The sequence below is a fragment of the Cervus canadensis genome, chromosome 14 (genome assembly GCF_019320065.1).
Source record: "Cervus canadensis isolate Bull #8, Minnesota chromosome 14, ASM1932006v1, whole genome shotgun sequence".
Classification (NCBI taxonomy): domain Eukaryota; kingdom Metazoa; phylum Chordata; class Mammalia; order Artiodactyla; family Cervidae; genus Cervus; species Cervus canadensis.
In genome coordinates this window covers 73,773,512-73,796,791 of record NC_057399.1, presented here as the reverse complement: position 1 = coordinate 73,796,791, position 23,280 = coordinate 73,773,512, and positions in this window count along the sequence as shown.

Below are 23,280 nucleotides of genomic sequence, written 5' to 3'. Positions count from 1 at the left end.
GACTTTATCTTTCACATGGTCCGTGCCTGTGGGGTAGACTTTATCTTTACCACGGGCCGTGCCTGTGGGATAGACTTTATCTTTCACATGGTCCGTGCCTGTGGGATGGACTCTATCTTTCACACGGTCCGTGGCTGTGGAATAGACTCTAACTTTCACATGGTCCGTGGCTGTGGGAGTAGTCTTTATCTTTCACACGGTCTGTGGCTGTGGGAATATACTTTATGTTTCACAAATTCCGTGGCTCTGGGAATTGAATTTATCTTTCACATAGTCCGTGGTTGTGGGGTAGACTTTATCTTTCATACAGTCCGTGCCTGTGGGATGGACTTTATCTTTCACATGGTCCGGGGCTGTGGTATAGACTTTGTCTTTCACACGGTCCGTGGCTGTGGGATAGTCTTTATCTTTCACACGGTCCGTGCCTGTGGGATAGACTTTTTCACACGGTCCTTGGCTGTGGGGTAGACTTAATCTTTCACATTGTCCGTGGCTGTGGGAGTAGTCTTTATGTTTCACACGGTCCGTGGCTGTGGGAATAGACTTTATGTTTCACAAGGTCCGTGGTTCTGGGAATAGAATTTATCTTTCACATGGTCCGTGGCTGTGCGATAGACTGTATCTTTCACATGGTCCGTGGCTGTGGGATAGACTTTATCTTTCACACGGTACGTGCCTGTGGAATAGACTTTATCTTTCACACGGTCCGTGCCTCTAGGACAGACTTTATCTTTCACACGGTCCGTGCTTGTGGGATAGACTTTTTCACACGGCCCGTGCCTGTGGGATAGACTTTATCTTTCACACGGTCCATGCCTGTGGAATAGACTTTAACTTTCACACGGTCCTTGGCTGTGGGATAGACTTTATATTTCACATGGTCTGCGGCTGTGGGGTAGAGTTTATCTTTCACACGGTATGTGGCTTTGGGATAGATTTTATCTTTCACACGGTATGTGGCTTTGGGATAGATTTTATCTTTCACACAGTCCGTTCCTGTGGGTTAGACTTTATCTTTCACACGGTCCGTGGCTGTGGGATAGACTTTTTCACACGGTCCGTGACTGTGGGATAGACTTTTCTTTCACACCGTCCATGTCTGTGGGGTACACTTTATCTTTCACACGGTCCTTGCCTGTGGGAGTAGACTTTATCTTTCATACGGTCCGTGGCTGTGGGAATAGACTTTATGTTTCACAAGATCCGTGGCTTGGGAATAGACTTTATCTTTCACATGGTCCATGTCTGTGGGGTAGACTTTATCTTTCACACGGTCTGTGCCAGTGGGATAGACTTTATCTTTCACATAGTCCGTGGCTGTGGTATAGACTTCATCTTTCACACGGTCCGTGGCTGTGGGATAGACTTTATGTTTCGCATGGTCCGTGCCTGTGGGATAGACTTTATCTTTCACATGGTCCGTGCCTGTGGGATAGACTTTATCTTTGACACGTTCCGTGGCTGTGGGGTAAACTTTATCTTTCACATGGTCCGTGCCTCTAGGACAGACTTTGTCTTTCACACGGTCCTTGCCTGTGGGAGTAGACTTTATCTTTCATACGGAATAGACTTTATGTTTCACAAGGTCTGTGGCTCTGGGAATAGACTTATCTTTCACATGGTCCTCTGGGATAAACTCTATCTTTCACATGGTCCATGGCTGTGGGAATAGACTCTATCTTTCACACGGTCCGTGGCTGTGGGGTAGACTCTATCTTTCACACGGTCCGTGGCTGTGGGGTAGACTCTATCTTTCACACGGTCCGTGGCTGTGGGGGAGACTTTATCTTTCACACGGTCCGTGGCTGTGGGGTAGATTTATCTTTCACACGGCCCGTGGCTGTGAGGTAGACTCTATCTTTCACACGGTCCGTGGCTGTGGGGGAGACTTTATCTTTCACACGGTCCATGGCTGTGGGATTAGCACTCTATCTTTCACCATTGGTCCAATGGTTGCGAATAGGACTCTATTTTACCGATCCGTGGCTGTGTGGGGACTAGACTTTATCTTTCACATGGTTCCATGGCTAAGTGGGGATAGACTTTATCTTTCCGACGGTATGTGTGGTGTGGGATAGGATTTTATCTTACACGGTTCCGTTTGCTGTGGGGATAGGACTGTATCTTTCACCGGTCCGATGGCATGTGGTATGCTTTTATCTTCACACCGTACCGTGCTGTTGGGATGAGTTTATCTTTCACACGGTCCTGTGGCTGTGGGCGTATATTTTATCTTTACACAAGTTCCGTGCCTGTGGATCGACTTTATCTTTTCACACGGTCCTTAGCCTGTGGACTAGACTTTTTTCCACGGTCCGTGACCTGCATGGGTTAGACTCTATTTTACACACGGTCGCGTGGCTGTGGGATGACTCTATTTTCAACATGGTCATGGTTTGTGGGAATAGAATTATCTTCAACACGATCCGTGGCTGTTGGGGAAGACTTTTTTCTCACATAGGTCAGGACTGTGGGGTAGGACTTATATCTTTAACCGGTATGTGAGGTTGGGATAGATTTTATTCTTTCACAAGGTCCGTGCTGTGGAGGATAGAACTTTATCTTTCACCGGTCCCATGGTGAGGGGGTAGGAACTTTATCTTTCACATGGGCCTTGGTTGTGGGGTGATTTATCTTTCAACACGGCCCGTGCCTGTGGGATAGACTTTATTCTTTTCACCGGTTCCGTGGCTGTGGGATTAGACTTTTTGTTTCACACGGCCAGTGGCTGTGGGAATGATTTCTTTCACACGGTCCTGCTGTGGGATAGGATACTATTCTTTCACACGGTCCGTGGCTGTGGGATAGACTCTATCTTTCACACGGTCGTTTCCTTTGGGGTAGACTCTATCTTTCACACGGTTCATGGCTGTTGGAATAGACTTTATCTTTCACACGCTCCGTGGCTGTGGGTAGACTTATCTTTCACACGGTCCGTGGCTGTGGGATAGACTCTATCTTTCACACGGTCCGTGGCTGTGGGGTAGACTTTATCTTTCACACGGTCCTTGTCTGTGGGGTAGACTTTATCTTTCTCACGGTCCGTGGCTGTGGGTAGACTTAAACTTTCACAAGGTCCGTGGCTTTGTGTAGACTTTATCTTTCACACGGCCCGTGCCTGTGGGGTAGACTTTATCTTTCACACGGCCCGTGGCTGTGAAGTGGACTTTATCTTTAACTCGGTCAGTGGCTGTGCGGTAGCCTTTATCTTTCACACGGTCCATGGCTGTGGGGTAGACTTTATCTTTCACACGGTCCATGGCTGTGGGAATAGACTTTATTTTTCACACGGTTCGTTCCTGTGGGCATATACTTTATGTTTCACACGGTCGGTGACTGTGGGAATAGTCTTTATCTTTCACACGGTCTGTGCCTGTGGGTTAGACTTTATCTTTCACACGGTCCGTGGCTTTGGGATAGACTCTATCTTTCACACGGTCTGTGCCTGTGGGATAGACTCTATCTTTAACACGGTCCGTGCCTGTGGGATAGACTCTATCTTTCACACGGTCCGTGGCTGTGGGGTGGACTTTATCTTTCACACGGCCCGTGGCTGTGGGGTAGACTTTATCTTTCACAAGGTCCGTGCCTGTGGGGTAGACTTTATCTTTCACACGGTCCGTGGATGTGGGGTAGACTTTATCTTTCACACGGTCCGTGGCTGTGGGTTAGACTTTATCTCTCACACGGTTCATGGCTGTGGGAATAGACTCTATCTTTCACGGGGTCCGTGCCTGTGGGATAGAGTTTATCTTTCACACGGTCCGTGGCTGTGGGGTATACTTTATCTTTCACACAGTCCGTGTCTGTGGGATTGACTTTATCTTTCACACGGTCCGTGCCTGTGGGATAGACTTTTTCCCACGGTCTGTGCCTGTGGGTTAGACTCTATCTTTCACACGGTCCGTGGCTGTGGGATAGACTCTATCTTTCACATGGTCCGTGGTTGTGGGAATAGACTCTATCTTTCACACGATCCGTGGCTGTGGGGTAGACTTTATCTTTCACATGGTTCATGGCTGTGGGGTAGACTTTATCTTTCACACGGTATGTGGGTGTGGGATAGATTTTATCTTTCACACGATCCGTTGCTGTGGGATAGACTTTATCTTTCACACGGTCCATGGCTGGGGGGTAGACTTTATCTTTCACATGGCCTTTGGTTGTGGGGTAGACTTTATCTTTCACACGGCCCGTGCCTTTGGGATAGACTTTTTCTTTCACACGGTCCGTGGCTGTGGTGTAGACTTTATCTTTCACATGGCCTTTGGCTGTGTGGGAAAGACTTTATCTTTCACACGGCCCGTGTCTGTGGGATAGACTCTTTCTTTCACACGGCCCGTGGCTGTGGGGTAGACTTTATCTTTCACACGGCCCGTGCCTGTGGGATAGACTTTATCTTTTACACTGTCCGTGGCTGTGGGATAGACTTTATCTTTCACACGGCCCGTGGCTGTGGGGTAGACTTTATCTTTCACACGGCCCGTGGCTATGGGGTAGACTTTATCTTTCACACGGTCCGTGGCTGTGAGGTAGACTTTATTTGTCACACGGTCCGTGGCTGTCGTAGTAGACTTTATCTTTCACACGGTCCGTGGCTGTGGGTATAGACTTTATGTTTCACACGGTCCCTGGCTCTGGGAATAGACTTTATCTTTCACACGGTCCGTGCCTGTGGGATAGACTTTATCTTTCACACGGTCCGTGGCTGTGGGGTAGACTTTATTTGTCACACGGTCCGTGGCTGTGGTAGTAGACTTTATCTTTCACACGGTCCGTGGCTGTGGGAATAGACTTTATGTTTCACACGGTCCCTGGCTCTGGGAATAGACTTTATCTTTCACACGGTCCGTGCCTGTGGGGTAGACTTTATCTTTCACACGGTCCGTGCCTGTGGGATAGACTCTATCTTCCACATGGTCTGTCGCTGTGGGAATAGACTCTATCTTTCACACGGTCCATGGCTGTGGGTTAGACTTTATCTTTCACACGGTCCGTGGCTGTGGGGTAGACTTTATCTTTCACACGGTCCATGCCTGTGGGACAGACTTTATCTTTCACACGGTCCATGCCTGTGGGATAGACTTTTTCACATGGTCCGTGGCTGTGGATAGACTTTATCTTTCACACGGTCCGTTCCTGTGGGTTAGACTTTATCTTTCACACGGTCCGTGGCTGTGGGATTGACTTTTTCACACGGTCCGTGACTGTGGGATAGACTTTATCTTTCACATTGTCCGTGTCTGTGGGATAGACTTTATCTTTCACACGGTACGTGCCTGTGGATAGACTGTATCTTTCACATGGTCCGTGGCTGTGGGATAGACTTTATCTTTCACACGGTCCGTGGCTGTGGGAATAGACTATATCTTTCACACGGTCCATGCCTGTGGGATAGACTTTATCTTTCACACGGTCCGTGCACGGACCGTGTGAAAGATAAAGTCTACCCCACATCCACGGGCCGTGTGAAAGATAAAGTCTACCGCACAGCCACGGGCCGTGTGAAAGATAAAGTCTACACCACAGCCACGGACCATGTGAAAGATAAAGTCTACCCACAGCCAAGGACCGTGTGAAAGATAAAGTCTATCCCACAGCCACGGACCGTGTGAAAGATAAAGTCTATTCCAACAGCCATGAACCGTGTGAAAGATAGAGTCTATCCCACAGGAAAGGACCGTGTGAAAGATAGAGTCTATCCCACAGCGACGGACCGTGTGAAAGATTAAGTCTATCCCACAGGCACGGATCGGTGAAAGAATAAAGTCTACCTCCACAGCAACGGACCATGTGAAAGATAAAGTCTATTCGCAGAGCCACGGACCTTGTGAAACATAAAGTCTATTCCCAAAGCCACGGACCGTGTGAAAGATAAAGTCTACTCCCACAGCCACGGAATATATAAAGATAAAGTCTACCACACAGCCACGGACCGTGTGAAAGATAAAGTCTATCCCACCGCCATGGACTGTGTGAAAGATAGAGTCTTTCCCACAGCGACGGACAATGTGAAAGAAAAAGTCTATCCCACAGCCACAGACCATGTGAAAGATAGAGTCTTTCCCACAGGCACGGACCGTGTGAAAGATAAAGTCTACCCCACAGCCACGGACCGTGTGAAAGATAAAGTCTAATCCACAGCTACAGGCCGTGTGAAACATAAACTCTACCACACGGCCAGGGGCCGAGTGAAAGATAAAGTCTACCCCACAGCCACGGACCGTGTGAAAGATAAAGTCTATCCCACAGGCACGGACCGAGTGAAAGATAGAGTCTATTCCCACAGCCACGGAACGTGTGAAAGATAAAGTCTACCCCACAGCCACGGACCATGTGAAAGATAAAGTCTATCCCACAGGCACGGACCGTGTGAAAGATAAAGTCTATCCCACAGGCACGGACCGTTTGAAAGATGAAGTCTACCGACAGCCATGGACCGGTGAAAGACAAAGTCTATCCCACAGGCACGGACGGTGTGAAAGATAAAGTCTACCCCACAGTCACGGACCATGTGAAAGATAAAGTCTATTCGCAGAGCCACGGACCTTGTGAAACATAAAGTCTATTCCCAAAGCCACGGACCGTGTGAAAGATAAAGTCTACTCCCACAGCCACGGAATATATAAAGATAAAGTCTACCACACAGCCACGGACCGTGTGAAAGATAAAGTCTATCCCACCGCCATGGACTGTGTGAAAGATAGAGTCTATTCCCACAGCCACGGACCATGTGAAAGAAAAAGTCTATCCCACAGCCACAGACCGTGTGAAAGATAGAGTCTTTCACACAGGCACGGACCGTGTGAAAGATAAAGTCTACCCCACAGCCACGGGTCATGTGAAAGATAAAGTCTACCCGACAGCCACGGGCCGTGTGAAAGAAAAAGTCTATCCCACAGACACGGGCCGTGTGAAAGATAAAGTCTTTCCCACAGCCAAAGGCCATGTGAAAGATAAAGTCTACCCCACAGCCACGGGCCGTGTGAAAGAAAAAGTCTATCCCACAGGCACGGGCCGTGTGAAAGATAAAGACTACCCCACAACCAAACGCCATGTAAAAGATATAGTCTACCCCCCAGCCATGGACCGTGTAAAAGATAAAGTCTATCCCACAGCAACGGACCGTGTGAAAGATAAAATCTATCCCACACCCACATACCGTGTGAAAGATAAAGTCTACCCCACAGCCATGGACCGTGTGAAAGATAAAGTCTACCCCACAGCCACGGATCGTGTGAAAGATAGAGTCTATTCCCACTACCAAGGACCATGTGAAAGATAGAGTCTATCCCACAGGCACGGACCGTGTGAAAGATAGAGTCTAACCCACAGGCACGGACCGTGTGAAAAAGTCTATCCCACAGGCAGGGACCGTGTGAAAGATAAAGTCAATCCCACAGGCACGGACTGTGTGAAAGATAAAGTATACCCCACAGCCACGGACCATGTGAAAGATAAACTCTATCACACAGGCACGGACCGCGTAAAAGATAGAGTCTATTCCCACAGCCATGGACCGTGTGAGAGATAAAGTCTAACCCACAGCCACGGACCGTGTGAAAAATAAAGTCTACCCCACATCCACGGACCGTGTGAAAGATAATGTCTACCCCACAGGCACGGACCGTGTGAAAGGTAAAGTCTACCCCACAGCCACGGGCCGTGTGAAAGATAAAGTCTACCCCACAGCCACGGACCGTGTGAAAGATAGAGTCTATCCCACAGGCACGGACCGTGTTAAAGATAAATTCTATCCCACAGGCACGGACCGTGTGAAAGACAGAGTCTATCCTAAAGCCACGGACCGTGTGAAAGATAAAGTCTAACCCACAGGCACGGACCGTGTGAAAGTTAAAGACTATTCCCAAAGCCACCGACCGTGTGAAACATAAAGTATATGACCACAGGAACGGACCGTGTGAAAAATAAAGTCTATTCCCACAGTCATGGACCGTGTGAAAGATAAAGTCTACACCACAGCCATGGACCGTGTGAAAGATAAAGTCTACCGCACAGCCACTGACCGAGTTAAAGATAAAGTCCACTTCAAAGCCACGGGCCGTGTGAAACATAAAGTCTACCCCACAGGCACGGGCCGTGTGAAAGATAAAGTCTACACAAAGCCACGGACCTTGTGAAAGTTTAAGTCTACCCACAGCCACGGACCGTGAGAAAGATAAAGTCTACCCCACAGCCAAGGACCGTGTGAAAGATAAAGTCTACCCCACAGCCACGGGCCGTGTGAAAGATAAAGTCTACCCCACAGGCACGGGCCGTGTGAAAGATAAAGTCTACACCACAGACACGGACCGTGTGAAAGATAACGTCTACCCCACAGCCAGGGGCCATGTGAAAGATAAAGTCTTTCCCACAGGCACGGACCGTGTGAAAGATAAAGTCTACCCCACAGCCACGGACCTTGTCTGTGGGAATAGACTCTATCTTTCACACGGTCCGTGCCTGTGGGATAGACTTTATCTTTCACACGGTCCGTGCCTGTGGGGTAGACATTATCTTTCACAAGGTTCGTGGATGTGGCGTAGACTTTATCTTTCACACGGTCCGTGGCTGTGTGATAGACTCTATCTTTCACACGGTCGTTTCCTGTGGGGTAGACTCTATCTTTCACATGGTTCATGGCTGTTGGAATAGACTTTATCTTTCACACGGTCCGTGGTGTGGGATAGATTTTATCTTTCACACGGTCCGTGCCTGTGGGATAGACTTTATCTTTCACACGGTCCGTGCCTGTGGGATAGACTTTATCTTTCACATGATCCGTGGCTGTGGGATAGACTTTATCTTTCACACGTTCGTTAGATGTGGGAAGAGACTCTATCTTTCTCACGGTCCGTGGCTGTCGGATAGACTCTATCTTTCACACGGTCCGTGCCTGTGGGGTAGACTTTATCTTTCATACAGTCCGTGCCTGTGGGGTAGACTTTATCTTTCACATGGTCCGTGCTCTGGTATAGACTTTATCTTTCACACAGTAAGTGGCTGTGTGATAGACTTTTTCACACTGTCCGTGCCTGTCGGATAGACTTTATCTTTCACATGGTCCGTGGCTGTGGGATAGACTTTTTGACACGGTCCGTGCCTGTGGGATAGACTTTATCTTTCACACGGTCCGTGCCTGTGAGAATAGACTTTATCTTTCACACGGTCCGTGGCTGTGGGAATAGACTTTGTCTTTCACATGGTCCGTGCCTGTGGGTTAGACTTTATCTTTCACACGGTCCGTGGCTGTGGGATAGACTCTATCTTTCCCTCGGTCCATGCCTGTGGGATAGCCTCTATCTTTCACACGGTCTGTGGCTGTGGAAATAGACTTTATCTTTCACACAGTCCATGCCTGTGGGATAGACTCTATCTTTCACATGGTCCGTGGCTGTGGGATAGCCTCTATCTTTCACACGGTCCGTGGCTGTGTGAATAGGCTTTATCTATCACACGGTCCGTGGCTGTGGGGTAGACTTTATCTTTCACAAGCTCCGTGGCTGTGGGATAGACTTTATCTTTCACACGGTCCGTGTCTTTGTGGTAGACTTTATCTTTTAACACAGTAGGTGGCTGTGGGAGTAGACTTTATCTTTCACATGGTCCGTGGCTGTGGGATAGACTTTTTCACATGGTCCGTGGCTGTGGGATAGACTTTATCTTTCACACGGTCCGTTCCTGTGGGATAGACTTTATCTTTCACACGGTCCGTGCCTGTGGGATAGACTTTATCGTTCACATGAACCGTGGCTGTGGGATAGACTTTATCTTTCACACGTTCGTTAGATGTTGGAACAGACTCTATCTTTCACACGGTCCGTGGCTGTGGGATAGCCTCTATCTTTCACACGGTCCGTGTCTGTGGGGTAGACTTTATCTTTCACACGGTCCGTGGCTGTGGGGTAGACTTTATCTTTCACACGGCCCGGGGCTGTGGGGTAGACTTTATCTTTCACATGGCCCGTGCCTGTGGGGTAGACTTTATCTTTCACAGGGTCCGTGCCTGTGGGGTAGACATTATCTTTCACATGGTCCGTGGATGTGGGGTAGACTTTATCTTTCACACGGTCCGTGGCTGTGGGGTAGACTTTATCTTTCACACGGCCCGTGGCTGTGGGGTAGAGTTTATCTTTCACACGACCCGTGGCTGTGGAGTAGACTTTATCTTTCACATGGTCCGTGGCTGTGGGGTAGACTTTATCTTTCACACGGTCCGTGCCTGTGGGAAAGACTCCATCTTTCACACGGTCCGTGGCTGTGGGATAGACTTTTTCTTTCATATGGTCCGTGGCTGTGGGAATAGACTCTATCTTTCACACGGTCCGTGGCTGTGGGATAGACTTTATCTTCACACGGTCCGTGGCTGTGGGAAAGACTTTATCTTTCCCACGGCCCGTGGCTGTGTGGTAGACTTTATCTTTCATACAGTCCTTGGCTGTGGGGTAGACTTTATCTTTCACACGGTCCGTGCCTGTGGAGTAGACTTTATCTTTCACATGGTCCATGGCTCTGGTATAGACTTTATCTTTCACACGGTAAGGGGCTGTGTGATAGACTTTTTCACACGGTCCGTGCCTGTGGGATAGACTTTATCTTTCACACGTTCCGTGGCTGTCGGATAGACTTTATCTTTCACAAGGTCCGTGCTTGTGGGATAGACTTTATGTTTCACACGGTCCATGGCTGTGGGAATAGACTCTATCTTTCACACGGTCCGTGGCTGTGGGAAAGACTTTATCTTTCGCACGGTCCATGGCTGTGGGAATAGACTCTATCTTTCACACGGTCCGTGGCTGTGGGAAAGACTTTTTCTTTCGCACGGCCCGTGGCTGTGTGGTAGACTTTATCTTTCATACAGTCCGTGGCTGTGGGGTAGACATTATCTTTCACACGGTCCGTGCCTTTGGAATAGACTTTATCTTTCACATGGTCCGTGGCTCTGGTATAGACTTTATCTTTCACACGGTAAGTGGCTGTGTGATAGACTTTTTCACACGGTCCGTGCCTGTGGGATAGACTTTATCTTTCACATGGTCCATGGCTGTGAGATAGACTTTTTGACACGGTCCGTGCCTGTGGAATAGACTTTATCTTTCACAAGGTCCGTGCCTGTGGGGTAGACATTATCTTTCACACGGTCCGTGGATGTGGGGTAGACTTTATCTTTCAAACGGTCCGTGTCTGTGGGAATAGACTCTATCTTTCACACGGTCCGTGCCTGTGGGATAGACTTTATGTTTCACACGGTCCGTGCCTGTGGGGTAGACATTATCTTTCACACGGTTCGTGGATGTGGGGTAGACTTTATCGTTCACACGGTCCGTGCCTGTGGGATAGACTTTATCTTTCACACGGTCCGTGGTGTGGGATAGAGTTTATCTTTCACACGATCCGTGGCTGTGGGGTAGACTTTATCTTTCACAAGCTCCGTGGCTGTGGCATAGACTTTATCTTTCACACGGTCCGTGTCTTTGTGGTAGACTTTATCTTTCACACGGTAGGTGGCTGTGGGAGTAGACTTTATCTTTCACACGGTCCGTGGCTGTGGAAATAGACTTTATCTTTAACATGGTCCGTGGCTGTGGGATAGACTTTTTCACACCGTCCGTGGCTGTGGGATAGACTTTATCTTTCACACGGTCCGTGCCTGTGGGATAGAGTGTATCTTTCACACGGTCCGTGCCTGTGGGATAGACTTTATCTTTCTCACGGTCCGTGGCTGTGGGATAGACTCTATCTTTCACACGGTCCGTGGCTGTGGGGGAGACTGTATCTTTCACACGGTCCGTGGCTGTGGGGTAGACTTTATCTTTCACACGGCCCGTGGCTGTGGGGTAGATTTATCTTTCACACGGCCCGTGGCTGTGAGGTAGACTCTATCTTTCACACGGTCCGTGGCTGTGGGGGAGACTTTATCTTTCACACGGTCCATGGCTGTGGGATAGACTTTTTCACACGGTCCGTGACTGTGGGATAGGCTTTATCTTTCACACTGTCCGTGTCTGTGGGATAGACTTTATCTTTCACACGGTACGTGCCTGTGGGATAGACTGTATCTTTCACATGGTCCGTGGCTGTGGGATAGACTTTATCTTTCACACGGTCCGTGGCTGTGGGAATAGACTATATCTTTCACAGGGTCCGTGCCTGTGGGATAGACTTTATCTTTCACATGGTCCCTGGCTGTGGGATAGACTTTATCTTTCACACGGTCCATGTCTGTGTGGTAGACTTTATCTTTCACACGGTCCTTGCCTGTGGGAGTAGACTTTATCTTTCATACGGTCCGTGGCTGTGGGAATAGACTTTATGTTTCACAAGGTCCATGGGTCTGGGAATAGACTTCATCTTTCACACGGTCCGTGGCTGTGGGATAGACTTTATCTTTCGCATGGTCCGTGCCTGTGGGATAGACTTCATCTTTCACACGGTCCGTGGCTGTGGGATAGACTTTATCTTTCACATGGTCCGTGCCTCCAGGACAGACTTTGTCTTTCACACGGTCCGTGCCTGTGGGATAGACTTTATCTTTCACACGGTCCGTGCCTGTGGGATAGACTTTATCTTTCACATGGTCCGTGGCTCTGGGAATAGAGTTTATCTTTCACACTGTCCGTTGCTGTGGGATAGACTTTATCATTCACATGGTCCGTGCCTGTGGGATAGACTCTATCTTTCACACGGTCCGTGGCTGTGGGATAGACTATCTTTCACATGGTCCGTGGCTGTGGGATTAGACTCTATCTTTCACACGGTCCATGGCTGTGGGGTAGACTTTATATTTCACATGGTCTGTGGCTGTGGGGTAGACTTTATCTTTCACACGGTATGTGGCTTTGGGATAGATTTTATCTTTCACACGGTCTGTGGCTTTGGGATAGATTTTATCTTTCACACGGTCCGTGGCTGTGGGGTAGACTTTATCTTTCACACGGTCCATGGCTGTGGGAACAGACTCTATCTTTCACACTGTCCGTGCCTGTGGGATCGACTTTATCTTTCACATGGTCCGTGGCTGTGGGGTAGACTTTATCTTTGACACGGTCCGTGCCTTTGGGATAGACTTTATCTTTCACACGGTCCACGCTTGAGGGATAGACTTTTTCACATGATCCGTGCCTGTGGGATAGACTTTATCTTTCACACGGTCCGTGCTTGTGGGATAGACTTTATGATTCACACGGTTCGTGGCTGTGGGATAGACTTTTCCACACGGTCCGTTGCTGTGGAATAGACTTTATCTTTCACACGGTCCGTGCCTGTGGGATAGACTTTGTCCATCACACGGCCCGTGTCTACAGGGTAGACTTTATCTTTCACACGGCCCGTGGCTGTGGGGTAGACTTTATCTTTCACATGGTCCGTGCTTGTGTGGTAGACTTTATCTTTCACACGGTCCGTGCCTGTGGGATAGACTTTATTTTCACATGGTCCGTGCCTGTGGGATGGACTCTATCTTTCACACGGTCCGTGGCTGTGGAATAGACTCTAACTTTCACATGGTCCGTGGCTGTGGGAATAGACTCTATCTTTCACACGGTCCATGGCTGTGGGGTAGACTTTATCTTTCACATGGTCCGTGGCTGTGGGGTAGACTTTATCTTTCACACGGTATGTGGCTGTGGGATAGATTTTATCTTTCACACGGTCCATGGCTGTGGGGTAGACTTTATCTTTCACACGGTCCGTGGCTGTGGGAACCGACTCTATCTTTCACACTGTCCGTGCCTGTGGGATAGACTTTATCTTTCACATGGTCCATGGCTGTGGGGTAGACTTTATCTTTCACACGGCCCGTGGCTGTGGATTAGACTTTATCTTTCACACGGTCCGTGGCTGAGGGATAGACTTTTTCACACGGTCCGTGCCTGTGGGATAGACTTTATCTTTCACACGGTCCGTGCCTGTGGGATAGACTTTATGTTTCACACGGTCCCTGGCTGTGGGATAGACTTTTTCACACGATCCGTTGCTGTGGGATAGACTTTATCTTTCACACGGTCCATTGCTTTGGGATAGACTTTATCTTTCACACGGTCAGTGCCTGTCGGATAGACTTTGTCTTTCACATGGTCCGTGGCTGTGGGATAGACTTTATCTTTCACAGGGTCCATGGCTGTGGGAATAGACTTTATCTTTCACGTGGTCTGTGCCTGTGAGATAGACTTTATCTTTCACATGGTCCGTGGCTGTGGGAGTACCCTTTATCTTTCACACGGTCCGTGGCTGTGGGAATAGACTTTATGTTTCACAAGGTCCGTGGCTCTGGGAATTGAATTTATCTTTCACATTGTCCGTGGCTGTGGGGTAGACTTTATCTTTCATACGCTCCGTGCCTGTGGGATAGACTTTATCTTTCACATGGTCCGGGGCTGTGGTATAGACTTTATCTTTCACACGGTACGTGCCTGTGGGATAGCCTCTATACTTTCACCGGTCGTGGCTGTGGGATAGACCTTTATCTTTCACACGGTCCGTGGCTGTGGGATAGACTTTAATCTTTCACACGGTCCGTGCTGTGGGAAGTAGCCTTTTTCTTTCACACGGTCCGTGGCTGTGGGAATAGACTTATGTTTCAACACGGTCCGGGCTTGTGGGAATAGACTTTATCTTTCACACGGTCGTCCTGTGGGATAGACTTTATCTTTCACACGGTCCGTGGCTGTGGAGACTCTATCTTTCCCTCTGGTCCAATGCTGTGGGATAGCCTCTATCTTCACACGTCCGTGGCTGTGGGAATAGACTTTATCTTCCACAAGTCATGCCGTGGGATAGACTTTATCCTTTTCAACAATACGGTCCCGTGGCTGTGGGGTAGACTCTATCTTCTACACGGTCCGTGAGTGGGGGAGACTTTATCTTTCACACGGTCCGTGGCTGTGGGATAGACTTTTTCTTTCACATGGTCCGGGGCTGTGGGAATACTCTATCTTTCACACGGTCCATGGCTGTGGGATAGACTTTATCTTTCACACGGTCCGTGGCTGTGTGGTAGACTTTATCTTTCACACGGTCGTTAGATGTGGGAACAGACTCTATCTTTCACTCGGTCCGTGGCTGTGGGATAGACTCTATCGTTCCCACGGTCCGTGGCTGTGGGGTAGACTTTATCTTTCACACGGTCTGTGGCTGTGGGGTAGACTTTATCTTTCACACGGCCCGTGGCTGTGGGGTAGACTTTATCTTTCACACGGCCCGTGCCTGTGGGTTAGACTTTATCTTTCACACGGTCCGTGCCTGTGGGGTAGACATTATCTTTCACACGGTCCGTGGATGTGGGGTAGACTTTATCTTTCACACGGCCCGTTTCTGTGGGGTAGAGTTTATCTTTCACACGGTCCGTGGCTGTGGGATAGACTCTATATCTTTCACATGGTCCGTGCTTGGGATAGACTCTATATCTATCACATGGCCGTTGCTGTGGGATTAGACTCTATCTTCAACACGGTCCCATGGCTGTGGGGTAAAACTTTATCTTTCACATCGTCCGTGGGCTGTGTGGTAGACTTTATCTTTCACACGGTCCGTTGCTGTGGAATAGACTTTATCTTTCACACGGTCCGTGCCTGTGGGATAGACTTTTTCATTCGATCCGTGGCTGAGGGGTAGACTTTATCTTTCACATGGTCCGTGTCTGTGGGAGTAGTCTTTATCTTTCACACGTTCCGTGGCTGTGGGAATAGACTTTATGGTTCACAAGGGCCGTGGCTCTGGGAATTGAATTTATCTTTCACATTGTCCGTGGCTGTGGGGTAGACTTTATCTTTCATACGGTCCGTGCCTGTGGGATAGACTTTATCTTTCACATGGTCCGGGGCTGTGGTATAGACTTTATCTTTCACACGGTACGTGCCTGTGGGATAGACTTTATCTTTCACATGGTCCGTGGCTGAGGGATAGACTTTTTCACACAGTCCGTGGCTGTGGGATAGACTTTATCTTTCACACGGTCCGTGCCTGTGGGATAGACTTTATCTTTCACACGGTGCATGGCTGTGGGATAGACTTTATCTTTCACACGGTCCGTGGCTGTGGGATAGACTTTATCTTTCACACGGTCGTTGGCTGTGGGAATAGATTCTATCTTTCACACGGTCCGTGGCTGTGGGGTAGACTTTATCTTTCACACGGTCCGTGGCTGTGGGATAGACTTTATCTTTCACACGGTCCGTGGCTGTGGGAATAGACTTTATCTTTCACACGGTCCGTGGCTGTGGGAATAGACTTTATCTTTCACACTGTCCGTGCCTGTGGGATAGACTTTATCTTTCACACGGTCCGTGGCTGTGGGATAGACTCTATCTTTCCTCGGTCCATGCCTGTGGGATAGCCTCTATCTTTCACACGGTCCGTGGCTGTGGGAATAGACTTTATCTTTCACACAGTCCATGCCTGTGGGATAGACTCTATCTTTCACATGGTCCGTGGCTGTGGAATAACCTGTATCTTTCACACGGTCCATGGCTGTGGGAATAGGCTTTATCTTTCACACGGTCCGTGGCTGTGGGGTAGACTTTATCTTTCACAAGCTCCGTGGTTGTGGGATAGACTTTATCTTTCACACGGTCCGTGTCTTTGTGGTAGACTTTATCTTTCACATGGTCCGTGGCTGTGGGAGTAGACTTTTCTTTCACACGGTCCGTGGCTGTGGGATAGACTTTATCTTTCACACGGTCCACGCTTGAGGGATAGACTTTTTCACATGATCCGTGCCTGTGGGATAGACTTTATCTTTCACACGGTCCGTGCTTGTGGGATAGACTTTATGATTCACACGGTTCATGGCTGTGGGATAGACTTTTTCACACGGTCCGTTGCTGTGGAATAGACTTTATCTTACACACGGTCCGTGCCTGTGGGATAGACTTTGTCCATCACACGGCCCGTGTCTACAGGGTAGACTTTATCTTTCACACGGCCCGTGGCTGTGGGGTAGACTTTATCTTTCACATGGTCCGTGCTTGTGTGGTAGACTTTATCTTTCACCCGGTCCGTGCCTGTGGGTTAGACTTTATCTTTCACATGGTCCGTGCCTGTGGGATGGACTCTATCTTTCACACGGTCCGTGGCTGTGGAATAGACTCTAATTTTCACATGGTCCGTGGCTGTGGGAATAGACTCTATCTTTCACACGGTCCATGGCTGTGGGGTAGACTTTAACTTTCACATGGTCCGTGGCTGTGGGGTAGACTTTATCTTTCACACGGTATGTGGCTGTGGGATAGATTTTATCTTTCACACGGTCCAGGGCTGTGGGGTAGACTTTATCTTTCACACGGTCCTTGGCTGTGGGAACCGACTCTATCTTTCACACTGTCCGTGCCTGTGGGATAGACTTTATCTTTCACATGGTCCATGGCTGTGAGGTAGACTTTATCTTTCACACGGCCCGTGGCTGTGGATTAGACTTTATCTTTCACACGGTCCGTGGCTGAGGGATAGATTTTTTCACACGGTCCGTGCCTGTGGGATAGACTTTTTCTTTCACACGGTCCGTGCCTGTGGGATAGACTTTATGTTTCACACGGTCCCTGGCTGTGGGATAGACTTTTTCACACGGTCCGTTGCTGTGGGATAGACTTTATCTTTCACACGGTCCATTGCTTTGGGATAGACTTTATCTTTCACACGGTCAGTGCCTGTCGGATAGACTTTATCTTTCACATGGTCCGTGGCTGTGGGATAGACTTTATCTTTCACAGGGTCCATGGCTGTGGGAATAGACTTTATCTTTCACGTGGTCTGTGCCTGTGAGATAGACTTTATCTTTCACATGGTCCGTGGCTGTGGGAGTACCCTTTATCTTTCACACGGTCCGTGGCTGTGGGAATAGTCTTTATGTTTCACAAGGTCCGTGGCTCTGGGAATTGAATTTATCTTTCACATTGTCCGTGGCTGTGGGGTAGACTTTATCTTTCATACGCTCCGTGCCTGTGGGATAGACTTTTATGCTTTCAGCATGGTCCGGGCTGTGTTAAAGACATTTATCTTTGCACAACGGTACGTGCTGTGGGATAGACTTTATCTTTCACACGGTCCGTGGCTGTGGGATAGACTTTATCTTTAGCACGGTCCGCGTGGCTGTGGGATAAGACTTTATGTTTGCACAAGCGTCCGTGCTGTGGGAATAGACTTTATCTTTCACAATGGTCCGTGGCTGTGGGAATAGACTTTATTGTTTGCACACGGCCGTGGCTGTGGAATAGACTTTATCTTTCACACGTCCGGCCTGGTGGAATAGACTTTATCTTTCCACAATCGGTCCGGTGGCTGTGGGATAGACTCTATCTTCCATGGTCCATGCTGTGGAATAGCCTCTATCTTCACACGGTCCGTGGCTGTGGAATACTTTTATCTTTCACACAGTCCATGCCTGTGGGATAGACTTTATCTTTCACACGGTCCGTGGCTGTGGGGTAGACTCTATCTTTCACACGGTCCGTGACTGTGGGGGAGACTTTATCTTTCACACGGTCCGTGGCTGTGGGATAGACTTTTTCTTTCACATGGTCCGTGGCTGTGGGAATACTCTATCTTTCACACGGTCCATGGCTGTGGGATAGACTTTATCTTTCACACGGTCCGTGGCTGTGTGGTAGACTTTATCTTTCACACGGTCGTTAGATGTGGGAACAGACTCTATCTTTCACTCGGTCCGTGGCTGTGGGATAGACTCTATCGTTCACACGGTCCGTGGCTGTGGGGTAGACTTTATCTTTCACACGGTCTGTGGCTGTGGGGTAGACTTTATCTTTCACACGGCCCGTGGCTGTGGGGTAGACTTTATCTTTCACACGGCCCGTGCCTGTGGGTTAGACTTTATCTTTCACACGGTCCGTGCCTGTGGGGTAGACATTATCTTTCACACGGTCCGTGGATGTGGGGTAGACTTTATCTTTCACACGGCCCGTTTCTGTGGGGTAGAGTTTATCTTTCACACGGTCCGTGGCTGTGGGATAGACTCTATCTTGCACATGGTCTGACGCTGTCTGAATAGACTCTATCTTTCACACGGCCCGTGCCTGTGGGATAAACTTTATCTTTCACATGGTCCGTGGCTGTGGGATAGACTCTATCTATCACATGGTCCGTTGCTGTGGGATTAGACTCTATCTTTCACACGGTCCATGGCTGTGGGGTAAACTTTATCTTTCACATCGTCCGTGGCTGTGTGGTAGACTTTATCTTTCACACGGTATGTGGCTGTGGGATAGATTTTATTTTTCACACGGTCCGTGGCTGTGGGATAGACTTTATCTTTCACACGGTTCGTGGCTGGGGGGTAGACTTTATCTTTCACATGGTCCGTGGCTGTGGGAGTACTCTTTATCTTTCACACGGTCCGTGGCTGTGGGAATAGACTTTATGTTTCACAAGGTCCGTGGCTCTGGGAATTGAATTTATCTTTCACATTGTCCGTGGCTGTGGGGTAGACTTTATCTTTCATACGGTCCGTGCCTGTGGGATAGACTTTATCTTTCACATGGTCCGGGGCTGTGGTATAGACTTTATCTTTCACACGGTACGTGCCTGTGGGATAGACTTTATCTTTCACATGGTCCGTGGCTGAGGGATAGACTTTTTCACACAGTCCGTGGCTCTGGGATAGACTTTATCTTTCACACGGTCCGTGCCTGTGGGATAGACTTTATCTTTCACACGGTGCATGGCTGTGGGATAGACTTTATCTTTCACACGGTCCGTGGCTGTGGGATAGACTTTATCTTTCACACGGTCGTTGGCTGTGGGAATAGATTCTATCTTTCACACGGTCCGTGGCTGTGGGGTAGACTTTATCTTTCACACGGTCCGTGGCTGTGGGGTAGACTTTATCTTTCAACGGTCCGTGACTGTGGGATACACTTTGTCTTTCACACGGTCCGTGGCTGTGGGATAGACTTTGTCTTTCACACGGTCCGTGTCTATCCCACAGCCACGGACCATGTGAAAGATACAGTCTATCCCACAGGCACGTACCGTGTGAAAGATAAAGTCTATCCCACAGACACGGACAGTGTGAAAGATAAAGCCTATCCCACAGTCACGGACTGTGTGAAAAAGTCTATCCCACAGCCATGGACCGTGCGAAAGATAAAGTCTCCCCCACAGCCACGGAACGTGTGAAAGATAGAGTCTACCCCACAGCCACGGGCCGTGTGAAAGATAAATCTACCCCACAGCCACGGGCCGTGTGAAAGATAAAGTCTACCCCACAGCCACGGACCGTGTGAAAGATACAGTCTCCCCCACAGCCACGGACCGTGTGAAAGATAGAGTCTATCCCACAGCCACGGACCGTGTGAAAGATAAAGTCTATCCCACAGGCACGGACCGTGTGAAAGATACACTCTATCCCACAGGCACGGACCGTGTGAAAGATAAAGTCTATCCCACAGCCACGGACCGTTTGAAAAAGTCTATCCCACAGCCACGCACCATGTGAAAGATAAAGTCTATTCCCACAGCCACGGACCGTGTGAAAGATAAAGTCTACTCCCACAGCCACGGACCATGTGAAAGATAAAGTCTACCACAAAGACACGGACAGTGTGAAAGATAAAGTCTATCCCACAACCACGGAGCTTGTGAAAGATAAAGTCTACCCCACAGCCACGGACCGTGTGAAAGATAAAGCCTATTCCCACAGCCACGGACCGTGTGAAAGATAGAGGCTATTCCACAGCCACGGACCATGTGAAAGATAGAGTCTATCCCACAGGCATGGACTGTGTGAAAGATAAAGTCTATTCCCATAGCCACGGACCGTGTGAAAGATAGAGGCTATCCCACAGGCATGGACCGAGGGAAATATAGAGTCTATCCCACAGCCACGGACCGTGTGAAAGATAAAGTCTATCCCACAGGCACGGACCGTGTGAAAGATAAAGTCTATCCCACAGCCATGCACCGTGTGATAGATAAAGTCTATCCCACAGGCACGGACCGTGTGAAAGATAAAGTCTATCCCACAGTCACGGACCGTGTGAAAAAGTCTATCCCTCAGCCACGGACCATGTGAAAGATAAAGTCTATCCCACAGGCACGTACCGTGTGAAAGATAAAGTCTATACCACAGCCCCGGACCATGTGAAAGATAAAGTCTATCCCACAGGCACGGACCGTATGAAAGATAAAGTCTACCCCACAGCCACGGACAATGTGAAAGATAAATTCAATTCCCAGAGCCACGGACCTTGTGAAACATAAAGTCTATTCCCACAGCCACGGACCGTGTGAAAGATAAAGAGTACTCCCACAGCCACGGACCATGTGAAAGATTAAGTCTACCCCACAGCCACGGACCATGTGAAAAAGTCTATCCCACAGGCACGGACCGTGTGAAAGATAAAGACTACCCCACAGCCACGGACCATGTGAAAGATAAAGTCTATCTCACAGGCACAGACCACGTGAAAGATAAAGTCTATTCCCACAGCCATGGACCCTGTGAAAGATAAAGTCTATCCCACAGCCACGGACCATGTGAAAGACAAAGTCTATCCGACAGGCACTGACCGTGTGAAAGATAAAGTCTATCCCAAAGCAATGGACCGTGTGAAAGATAAAGTCTATCCCACAGCAACGGACCGTGTGAAAAAGTCTATCCCACAGCCAGGGACCGTGTGAAACATAAAGTCTATCCACAGCCATGGACCGTGTGAAAGATAAAGTCTATCCCACAGGCACGGACCGTGTGAAAAAGTCTATCCCTCAGCCACGGACCGTGTGAAAGATAAAGTTTAATCCACAGCCACGGGCCGTGTGAGAGATAAAGTCTACACCACAGCCATGGACTATGTGAAAGATAAAGTCTATCCCACAGGCACGGACAGTGTGAAAGATAGAGTCGGTTCCCACAGCCAAGGACCGTGTGAAAGATAAAGTCTACCCCACAGCCACGGACCGTGTAAAAGATAAAATCTATCCCACAGCCACATACCGTGTGAAAGATAAAGTCTACCCCACAGCCACGGACCATGTGAAAGTTAAAGTCTACCCCACAGCCATGGACCGTGTGAAAGATAGAGTCTATTCCCACAGCCACGGACCATGTGAAAGTTAGAGTCCATTCCACAGCCATGGACCGTGTGAAAGATAGAGTCCATCCCACAGGCACGGACCATGTGAAAGATAAAGTCTATCCCACAGGCACGGACCGTGTGCAAGATAAAGTCTACCACACAAGCACGGACCATGTGAAAGATAAAGTCTACCCCACAGCCACGGGCCGTGTGAAAGATAAAGTCTACCCTGTAGACACGGGCCGTGTGATGGACAAAGTCTATCCCACAGGCACGGACCGTGTGAAAGATAAAGTTATCCTACCAGAACGGGCCATAGAAGAATGTCGACCCCACAGCCACGTCCGTGTGAAAGATAAAGTCTACCCCACAGGCACGGGCCGTGTGAAAGATAAAGTCTACCCCACTGCCAAAGGCCGTGTGAAAGATAAAGTCTACCCCCCAGCCATGGACCGTGTGAAAGATAAAGTCTATCCCACAGCCACGGACTGTGTGAAAGATAAAGTCTACCGCTCAGCCATGGACCGTGTGAAAGATAAAGTCTACCCCACAGCCACGGACCATGTTAAAGATAAAGTCTACTACCACAGCCACGGACCGTGTGACAAATAAAGTCTACCTCACAGCCACGGACCGTGTGAAAGATAAAGTCTATCCCACAGCCATGGACCATGTGAAAGATAGAGTCTATCCCACAGGCATGGACCGTGTTAGAGATCAAGTCTATTCCCTCATCCACGGATCGTGTGAAAGATATAGTCTATCCCACAGGCACGGACCGTGTGAAAGATAAAGTCTATCCCACAGGCACGGACCGTGTGAAAGATAAAGTCTACCCCACAGGCACGGACCATGTGAAAGATAAAGTCTACCCCACAGCCACGGGCCATGTGAAAGATAAAGTCTACCCTGTAGCCACGGGACTTGTGAAAGACAAAGTCTATTCCATAGGCACGGACCGTGTGAAAGATAAAGTCTATCCTACAGGAACGGGCCATATGAAAGAAATGTCTACCCCACAGCCACGGGCCGTGTGAAAGATAAAGTCTACCCCACAGCCATGGCCCGTGTGAAAGATAAAATCTATCCCACAGCCACATACCGTGTGAAAGATAAAGTCTACCCCACAGCCACGGACCATGTGAAAGATAAAGTCTACCCCACAGCCATGGACCGGGTGAAAGATAGAGTCTAATCCAACAGGCCACGGACCATGTGAAAGAGGAGTCTATTTCCACCAAGCCACGGACCGTCG